Raw genomic sequence first — 9,001 nt, forward strand, 5'->3', positions numbered from 1 at the left:
TAGGCATTACACTCATTCAAGCATGTGCGAGGTCTCTGGCTTGTAAACATCTCACCCCAGCACATTCTGGCTATTGTAGTAATAAGGTTAATGTCCAGACAGCACATAGCATGCATGGCTTGCAATTGCTGACATGGGGTATATGTAGGAACTGTGGGAACACATGGCTGTACATGTCATGGACAAGTCACCTGTAACTACTCAGGAACATACAGATCATAGCTGTATTTCCCTGAGTCTGTCAATACAGGCCATGTGTGTAGGTCCTATGATATCATAGATATCAAACCTTATGTACTGTTAGCATTCAGCAGCCATGGACCTATCTTCCATGTGCATGTGTGTAATGAATGTAGCCATCTGTATGTAGAAAGGACAACAACAGCTATGGTATTTCCATTTATACTGTATGAGTGTGGGATGTACATATCCAGGGCAGGTACGTTTAGGTCATATCCAACCATGAAGGTGTTGTTTACTGGTTCTACATTGAGCAACTGGATTACGAAAACCACACATCTAGCACTGGTTAGCATAAGCATCCAATGCAATAGTCTTGTAGGTGTCAGGGTGCTACATCTGTGTTTAGGACTTTTGCCTTGGAATGCCACTATATGGGTAAATGCGACATAGGTATTATCCACACCCCTTTGAATCATGGATGCATGTGCTCTGTGACAATAGCTTGTCTTTTAGTCATGACATCCCAGAATGACAGATACTGGACACCATCATAATTACAGCAGGACATTGGCTCATTGTTTTGGTCAAGCAGTTGCCACTCGTACCTTGACATCACTGCGAGTGGCAGTATTGTGCTTGGTATCAAATGCTACATCTAAAGTGATGGACAGCAGCAGATGTGTATATGACCAATGTCAGATATACTTAGTGGAGCAGTCCTGCTAATAATGACAACTACTAACACAGCCAGGAGAGGTCATCTTGACACCTACACCTCAGTACCATTAGACAATGGGGCTCACATATTATGCTTGCACATGCCACTGTTCCAAGTATAATGCCACTGTCCACAACCTGATATCAATGTATGCCTTTCAGAGCAGCAATGTGTGTGACACATGCTGTAGTTAGCATCCACCTGTGTGTCCCAGTGAACCTATTGTCTGTCACTTCCACACACGCATGATTGTGTGTACTTCACATATATATGTCAGTACTTCATGTACATGTATGCATGTGTATCACACAGCACAGACACGGATATATAATTTACAGGCCACATACAGATATCAGGTAGTAAAGCAGTATGATGTGCATATATACTGACAGGTAAGATGTACCTATCCGTACACCTGTGTGTTTACAATAGGAGTCCATTACAACGTGTTCTGTACATGTAAGTGTATGAGCATGCACACTGTGGCCATCAGTGGTTAGAATTGGAGTGCATCCCAAACAGCCCTGTTCTACTAAGTGTATGAGCGTACCCACTGCCACCTCTTGTAATCTGAGTCAGTGCATCCAACAAGCCTTTTGTTACTAAGTGTATGAGCATGACCAGTATAACCTTGTGTAGTTGTAGTCATAGTGCATCCCAAATGGCCCTGTGCAACTAAGTGTATGAGCATGCCCACTGTAACCCTGTATAGTGATAGTAGTTGTCCGTTTCACAGATGGCCATACTTCAGTTCAGATTCCTGTTGTGCTACAACTATACCTCTCAGACCTACCTGCAGATGATGTGTCTTTGTGCATAAAGGTTGTAATGGACACCTACTTTAAACACACAGGTTTACAGCTATGTACTTCATGACTGTCAGTCTCCCTGTTGTTGTCCTCAATCTTAAAAGTGCAGTCGGACTGCCTTGGAATGTCTAATCTCTGCGGCATGTCTGGTAACTGCGTAGTACTGTAATAGTGATCTGTAGATAGGCAGGAGTTCTGATCCCACCACTGGCAACTGTGTGAGTATGTTTGTGTGTTTGTCAGCAAATGGCTGAGTGTGTTTATGTGTGTCTCAGAAAATGCCTGAGTGCGTGTGTCAACAAATGCCTGAATGTCTATGTCAGCAAATGACTGAGTGTGGTTATGTGTGTGTATTTGTGTCTGCATCCTGTCATGACAGCGGGTTTTGCTGCATTCCAAAGAGATATCTCCTTTTGCACTGGCCTTTATCCTTATCAACTGCTAAATCTCTCTCTTCGCCCCTCCCCACTGCAAGTAATCGGTCCAGAGATGTCACCCAGCTCAGAAGTGGAATCAGAGTAAGTGTAATTGTATGTGTTCTGTGGCACATACCCCAACTGCATACCACTGTACTAGTTACCTTTACATAGGCAAGACGTATATGCACAATACTGGCTAGTGTGTGCGTGTGTGACTACCCTGTAGCCAGGCATGCACATGTGTAATGTCTTTTAGCACACCATGGTAGCCATCTGTGGTGACCGGTGTCTACAAAGTATTAATTAGTTAGGAGTGGTAAAGAATACACAGTCAAGCACGACTACAGTTGGGTATGTTATTTTCCTGTGCCACTGTCGAGCAGTGACACAGAGGTGGTCACTGGGGTGTAAGTCCATAGCCATCATTCCCCCACCCTAACTCCACTATCCCTGGGGTAGACTACATTAGCCATCATTCCCAACCCCAAACTCCACATACACAACAACCATCCCTTCTCTGGTGAACTGCTTAAGATTTAAATGTTATAACACAAGAGATGCCTCTGTTTTGTTTACACATCAGTTCCTTTGGAACCCTTCTGTGTCACAAAGGGTCTTCAGACGTGTATATTTATATATATATATATATATATATATATATATATATATATATATATATATATATATATATATATATATATATATATATATATATATATATATATATATATATTTATATGTGTCTGTAAAGCAATGCATACCCCGCGCAAGCACACTTACACATGCTTACTGGTGTTTATGTATGCTTAAACCTTCTTACTATTGCCTTATTCATTATGACACTGACACTTAGCTCCAGTTAACTTTTAATTGTTATTTTGCGGGTTATATAGGGGACAGATGTCGCAATATGTTTATGTACAGATTAACGATGGTAAATGATATGTGATGCAGTGGGATTCGGTACAGGAATGTCTGTTCATTAGGCGGTTGCTCTAACCAATACACTATTGCTGTGCTGCTTCATTTGCATATATACCCATATACCCATGGCTCCTGGTTCCCCAAACACACACCTGAATGCCTCCCTAACACTGCAGTCATCAATTCTCCAGTTGGATTTGCGATGTATCCACACCACTACACATTGGCCACTCCCTACTCCTACAGACCCATCCCATCGGTTGATTCACTCCACATATCCTCAGAACTCCAAAACTTTTACTCCACAAACACTGGTGACATGAGCGACCAAAAGGATACTATTCACAATTTTTGGGTTGTCCCACATGGGACACGCATGTGTTTATGTCAAGATTAGACTCTATATTTCATTACATCCTTACTCCCGTTAACATGTCACTACAATAAATGAATAGGTATTACCATGTGGTAACGCACACATTACACATGAGAGCTTAATTATGTACTTGTTTGGTGTATTTCTTTTACAAATAGACCAGTTTAGTAATTGGCATTGCCGTAGCAGGCAGATCACAGGAATGATTCCATGTGTGGGAAAGTCCTCACATTTGATTTTTTTCAGCACAGCACTGACTTCGGACATTGTACACACTTCTGCGTTTTAGCAGTTTTTCCCTTCCCTCTTATGCACAACCTATTATTCTATGTACTGTCGAGGTTTGTAAGGGCACATTCATGTTATTTGTCTGCAAATGGAATGAATGTGTTACAGAGAATGTACCTCTACATATTGATGTCTGCATGTGTGTATGCATATATACTTATAATGAACTCGCTGACCTCCACGGGGTGGTCCAATTAGAACCAGCCCATCCAACCCTGACACACCCTGGCTCCATAATTTCATATCCATAGTTCCTCCACCCCACCCAAGTTCAACATAAAACTGGACATACCATCCATTGTCCAGTTGTTATCGCAGCCATGACACACCTCCACACTATGCCCTCTCCCGAGCGTTAGGGGCTCTACACATATGTTGTCCAAACCCATGTATTCCTAGGCTTTCCCACCATTTAGTCCTTGAACATACCTGCCCTTGCTTGTGTAATGGTCGGACGGCCAAATAGCCTATCGATTTTTGGGTAGTCCCACCAGGGACTACCCTCTGTGTGTAAAGTAGACTTAGCAGATCAACAATGTTACTCCCACTGGTAATATTCTGCCTGTGGTGTGAGTAGCAGTGCTTTGCTCACTCTTGCCCAGCATGATATGATATACACTGACAGTGCTATATAATACTGGGGTTGCCGTTGATTCCCTCATCATTCTTTTTGTATGCTTTATTGTTACGCCGTTCTTTCTTCATAGATATAAATATAAATATATATATATACATATATATATATATATATATATATATATATATATACATATATATGTATATACGTGCATATATATATATATGTATATACATATATAAATATATATGTATATACATATATAAATATATATGTATATACATATATAAATATATATGTATATACATATATAAATATATATGTATATACATATATGTATATACGTATATACATATACATATATATATACATATATATATACATATATATATATATATATATATATATATATATATATATATATATATATATATATATATATATATATATATATATATATATATATATATATATATATATAACTAGATACTAGGGCCCTTGCTGTTCTCCATCTTCATTAACGACCTTTATACTGTCATCCCAAAAGTCAGCTGTATCCAATATGCTGATGACTCTACTCTGATTTGCTCAGCCACATCTCCAGTAGAGTTATGGTGAGCTACCCAGACCACCTTTAATACAATAGAAAACTGGCTTTCTGAACATCGTCTGATCCTAAATCCCAAAAAAACTAAAATGCTGTTATTTTCACCAACATGTAGGTCTACCGCTTTTACCTTTACCATAAAATCAAATGATGGCACAATAATCTCCCCTGACCCATCTACAAAACTATTAGGTGTCATCATAGACAATAATCTCAAATTTGACCTACATGTTAACCAAACTATCAAAACCATCAATAAAAAACTAGGGTCACTTTACAGAATAAAAGCCTTCCTAACCCCTCCAGCTAAAATTGCCATAGCTCGCTCTCACCTTCTTTCAACCCTTCTGTATGCATCCCTCTACTCGAATTTGAACAAGACTGTCCTTAACAAACTCTCAATTTGCTACAACCACATTGCCAGGTTTGCCACTGGGCTGCCTTTTAGGACACATCATTGCATCAATCTAAATCAGCTTGGTTGGCTTGAACTACCTAGCCTAATCCAGTATAACCAACTGATTATGGCCTATAAAATCCTCTATAATCCGGACAATACTCCTGCACTTAAAAATATTATCACCCCCTATAACAATCCTAGACCGCTTCGATCCTCTAACAAACTACTAATTCAAACTAGCAAAATTAATAACACAGCCGGTGATTCTCTCTCTTTGCAAACTCTGTAAGTAGATCCTGGAACTCACTTCTAGCTGATATTACCTTACTTTCCACCTTAGGTCAATTTAAAACTAGACTCAAACAACATTTGTCACTTAACTGGCTATGTCACTGTATCAAGCCTGGCTAACTCGAATGTGTAAAAATCTGTTAACCAGTTTACTGTGTAATTTAATTTAATCCTGACTTGTGCTCAGGACTAACTTTAACCTGTGGACTTGTTTAACTTGCTTACTTATGTAATATCTGTAAATAATCTGTTTGTAATATGTAATGCTGGTATTATGTAATGCTGTATCTGCTTACCCTTGGAGCTTTTCTCCCCGGGCCTCCGCTGAAAATGGAGCATCCAGTCGGACTATCCCAGTCAACAAATGTAAAAAAAAAATAAATAAAATAATAAAATATACATATATGTATGTATATATATATATATATATATCTATATATATATATATATATATATATATATATATATCTATATATATATATATATATATATATATATATATATATATGTGTGTATATAGATATATATATATATATATATATATATATATATATATATATATATATATATATATATTTTTTTTTTTGTATACTTTGTATACATATATATATATGTATACAAAGGCTCTTGCTACCCCCATAGTGCCTTTTTAGGCATGGCTCAAAAGACAAACCCACCTCCATAGGTATCACAAGGGATAACAAACTAAGAGTAATGCTACTCAACGCCAGAAGTCTAAACCTCAGGATGCATGCACTCGAAACTCTCCTTAGCATGGAGAACATCGATATCTGTGCAATAACAGAAACCTGGTTCAGGGCTCCCGAGAGCACCCCAGCACTACCAGGTTATACCTCATACCATGCTTTTCGGCCCCAAAACTTGGACCGAACCACAAAAGGAGGGGGAGTATCGATATTCATCAAAGATGCCCACACCTCCAGGTTGGTGGCAAAGCACGAAGCATCAGAGACTATCCATGTGCAACAGTGGGTAAAACTGCCTTCCAGTTTATAGCCTGCTACAGACCACCCTCCCAAATTCAGGAACCCCACTCGGCCTTTCTGAGAACACTGGAAAATATGAAGGTCTCTCCAAACACCATTATATTGGGCGACTTCAACTACCCAAACATAGACTGGGAGCATTACTCTAGCTCCAACACCCTAGCCCAAAGGTTCCGAGAATTTATAAACTCAAATGCTATGGAACAACTTGTTACCATTCCCACAAGAGGGGAAAACATACTGGACCTGATCATCACCAACATGGGGACTCTATGCTCCAGACCAGAAGTGTATCCCTCACTGGTAAGATCAGACCATAAACTAATCTCACTGGATATTCACATCCCGACCCCACCCCTGCCCAGAAAACCACAGTGAAAAACTTCTCTAGCAAATTTCACACTCCTCAAAACCGAGGTGGAATCCTTCAAAGCCCCGGGCCTGTGGAAACTATGGCCCAGACTGCAGAATCCTTTATAAACGCATTCTATGAACACCTTCAGGAATGCATGGATCATCGATCCCAAATAAAACCAAGACCCAATCCTCCAAAGGCAGACGTCCTGTCTGGTGGACCCCAGCCATAAACAAACTATACAATAGAAGGAGGAAGCTACTAAATGATAGAGCAAAATCCCAAAAGGGAAGGCATCACTGATCAGTATTAGCAAAAACTACGGGCACTCATAAAATTGTCTAAGGCCAGCTTAGAGAGAAAAATTGCACAGGACACTAAGGATAATCACAAGGCTTTCTTTAGTTATGTTAGGAACCTGGGTGGTAATTCCCAGATATGCTCAGAATTAGTCCAAAATGACAAAAAATACACTGAACCCACAGACATTGCCAACATCCTAGCTGACAGGTTCAGCACAAACTTCTCCCACCAAAAGGGCAAATATCTATCCCAGCAGAGTGCTGCCCCCCTGACATCTCAGATGCTCAGGTAAGAGCCGCCCTTTCCAAAGCAAAAAATGCAGCATCAATGGGACCAGACGGTGTCCCGGGCTGCGTCCTACATGAACTCCAAGAAGAGCTAAACCCAAACATAAAACTACTGTTCAATCTCAGCCTTACTACAGGATATGTGCCCAAAGAGTGGCGTACAGCAACAGTGGTCCCTCTCCATAAAGGTGGTGCCTCAATGGATCCTGGAAACTATCGCCCCATAAGCCTGACTAGCTTGGTCTGCAAAGCTATGGAAAGGATCATTATGAACCTCATAAATAAAGATATTGGGGACCTACAGACACTGGATCCTACCCAGTTCGGCTTTGTTATGGGCAGATCCTGCCTCTTAAACCTGGTTGATTTCTTTGAAACAGTCACCAAGGCCATTGACGAGGGGAAGGTGGTCCACACACCCTACCTGGACCTCATAAAAGTCTTCGATACAATACCCCACTCGGGCATTATAGATAAGCTCACCAGCTTAAATATAAACCCCTATGTCACTAGATGGATTGCAAACTGGCTCAAGGACAGAACCCATATGGTTAGAATTGCTGGAGCCATGTCAGACTCCAAACCAGTTACAAGTGGTGTCCCACAAGGCTCAGTCTTGGGACCTCTCTTGTTCGGTATAGATTTCTCGGAGATACAGGCCAACACGGAAGGACTGTGGCTGACCAAGTTCGCAGATGACTGCAAACTGGGCCATAATCGACTCTCCAGCCGACACAAGCATCCTCCAAAAGGGCCTCATAGAAACAGACAACTGGTGCCAGAGCCATGGCCTCAAGCTAAATGCCAAAAAGTGTATAGTCATCCCCTTTGGCAAAAACAAAGTGCCCACAAATTACCACATAGGTGGTAATCCATTAAGTACAGAAGAAGTAATTAGGGACCTGGGGACCCAATTTGATAGCAATCTCTCATTTGACAACCACGTGGCCAAAGTGGTTAGAAAAACATTTTATATAGCCCACCTAATCATGAAGGGATTCACATCTAGATCAGGGGAGGTCATCGTGCCTCTTTACTCATCCCTCATCAGGACCATAATTGAGTACAATGCCCCTTTTGGGATGTACCTTACCAGACACCTGCAGCAACTGGAAAGACCCCAAAAGTACCTCACCAAGAGGATCAAAGGGCTCAAACAGATGCCATATGCTGCCCGGTTAAAGAAACTCCAGCTCTACTCAGTGGCATACCGCCTGCTCAGAGGCGATCTGTGCCTGGCGTATAAAGCCATGTCCAACCCAGAATTAATGGACATGCTGCACCTCAGAAAATCCAAATCCCATCGAGCTACGCGCTCGAGAGACTTGAACCTCAGCACTGAAATAAATAGGACATGCTGGAGGGACAGATTCATAACCCAGAGGCTCCCTTCACTCTGGAATAAAATCCCAGTCCAGGTTAGGCAGAGTCCCTCATTGACTCTCTTCAAGAGGAAT

This window comes from Protopterus annectens, chromosome 2.part2 (assembly GCF_019279795.1).
Source record: "Protopterus annectens isolate FY-2018-M chromosome 2.part2, PAN1.0, whole genome shotgun sequence".
In the NCBI taxonomy this organism is placed as follows: Eukaryota; Metazoa; Chordata; order Ceratodontiformes; family Protopteridae; genus Protopterus; species Protopterus annectens.